The 1,960-nt window shown below is 48.7% G+C and overlaps 2 long non-coding RNA genes across 2 annotated transcripts; both read right to left on the bottom strand.

Moving 5' to 3' along the window:
- Positions 1 to 680: 680 nt before the first annotated feature.
- LOC112341801 lies at positions 681 to 981 on the bottom strand. The gene is made up of 2 exons (XR_002990687.1): positions 927 to 981; positions 681 to 876 (listed from the first exon to the last, which is right to left on the bottom strand). It is a non-coding gene; the product is annotated as an uncharacterized LOC112341801 (long non-coding RNA).
- Positions 982 to 1,045: 64 nt separating this feature from the next.
- Positions 1,046 to 1,943, bottom strand: LOC112341800. Its single transcript, XR_002990686.1, has 6 exons — positions 1,901 to 1,943; positions 1,753 to 1,852; positions 1,686 to 1,704; positions 1,506 to 1,607; positions 1,230 to 1,446; positions 1,046 to 1,145 (listed from the first exon to the last, which is right to left on the bottom strand). It is a non-coding gene; the product is annotated as an uncharacterized LOC112341800 (long non-coding RNA).
- Positions 1,944 to 1,960: the final 17 nt, after the last annotated feature.

The raw sequence follows: 1,960 nt of genomic DNA, 5'->3' as shown, positions 1-1,960 counted from the left end.
CGCACTCGTCCTGTGCACCAGTGTCTCGCTCACCTGCAGCAGCGTTTCCCTCATGTGCACCAGCAGCAGCGTCTTGCTCCGGCATATCCACAACGATGTTGGTACCAGCGTCTCCCTCCTGCATGGCACCGGCGGCTCCCTCCAGCCCATTTGCAACACCAGCGTCTTCCTCCAGCATGCCACTGGCGTCTCCCTCCAGCACATTTGCAACGCCAGCGTCTCCCACATCCACAAAGATCCTAGTCGCCTCTTGGCCACCAATTTGAGCCGCGCCATCGCCCAGAACACCACCGCGCGCTGGATCCACTCCATGGCAAAACGCTGCTAGTGCCATCGAAGCCACTAGAGAAGATACCATTGACAAAAATCCTAGCCAAAAGATTCGTGATTTGGTGATCTCCTCGGCAGGAATCGCATCTGTAGGAACCTTGTGTGCCTGATGCTGGAACGGATCCAAGAATGCTGGCACTGGCGGTGTGGGGAAGTATATCTTGCTCCAGAGGATCCAGACCACGAGCCCAAATGCAATCACGCCCACAGCTCCAAGCCGACCGCGTCTTGCTCCCCGCAGCTCCAGACCGCGTCTTGCTCCTCGCAGCTCCATTAGGTCTTGGAAAATGGCACAAGATCTTCGCGTTTAAGAACACCCACTCTCATATGTCCTAGAACCGAACAAGATCTCAAAAAAGAATAAGAGCGTCCTTCTTTGATATCTTGGAGTGGCTTCGTAGAAAAGAATGTAGCTTTTTGCTCAGGCTTTCACAAATCCAGTGGCTTTCTCCGGCCTCCAGCCTTCATTCTGTGCACATCTATGAAGCTTGTGGAAGATGTGACAATACCTCTAGTTGCGCTGAAACAGTCCCTGCGAGCTCCCGACTGAACAGATTGTCACGAATCTGTACAAGGAATTGTCATGACACGCCTACCTGAATGGATCGCAATCGCACCAGAAGTTCTGGAACGCAGCAAGCTCTTCTATTGCAGGAAATGATCTAAGAAGAAGAACAAGATGCAAGAACAGTGCTGGGATTAAATAAGCACAAACTTTGAGGCAGCAGACTGACCAGATCTCGAAAACCTTAAAAGAAAGCCTGATAGTTCTCAGGCAGAAGTACAGTTTCGTAAGTCTACTACTTCTTTAAGCTCTGAAAGATGTCCAGAAAGTAGTGACGTTAGTGACCAAGAACGAGAAGGAAATCAACAGCAGTATTTCATTATCAACGATATACCTGTGTTTGTCAAGAGAGCACGCAACTGTATCCGAATCTGGTAGACCTGCTCGAGAAGTAAAGTCCATTTATTGCACAGAATGTCCTGTCTGTAAGTTCCACTCTCTTTGTATCTTCAGCTTTCAATCAACGGATGTTTTGAGTTCACGAGACTTCTCAAAGAAACTAGAAAAGCATCGCATTACCAAATAGCCGTCACGGACGTAGAATGGCATTGCTGCGGAAAGCCATCTCACTGAGGTCAGATTGATTTAGACAAACAAAGATACTATGTACCTGTCATTCTGCCGTGCTCCATCATATGCACGTAAAGATCCGCACCAGCTAGATGAGAGGCATAAGGACGAGGAGCTCCATGAGTATTTCCGCGGTACTTTCCTGCAGGAATGTGGAAAAAGCGCATTCAGCCTCATTAGCGCCTGGACCAAACTATGTAGATCATGAAACAACACTTACACCAAATTGCTCCCCAAACCTGAAATACATCCTGAGATACATCCTGTGTGCAAAATGCGATAAATACCTCTAGCTGACTGCCGCTAAACAGTCCCTGAAGAGCTCCCGACGCAACCAGTCAGGATTATCACTTGCTGTCATTTCAAGACCGGAAGCCAGCCACGAATCTGAAATGAAGTTCCAGAGCAAGAAATTGCAATTTAAACCTGACGCACCTCCATGCATCGTAGCACAAGTTCGGAAAGCAGCAACGACGGCAAATACGCCACGAATGA

The sequence above is a fragment of the Selaginella moellendorffii genome, unplaced genomic scaffold (genome assembly GCF_000143415.4).
Source record: "Selaginella moellendorffii unplaced genomic scaffold, v1.0 SELMOscaffold_90, whole genome shotgun sequence".
NCBI lineage: Eukaryota > Viridiplantae > Streptophyta > Lycopodiopsida > Selaginellales > Selaginellaceae > Selaginella > Selaginella moellendorffii.
Note: the sequence above shows the minus strand (reverse complement) of the source record. Positions and strands in the feature narration are given on the sequence as shown.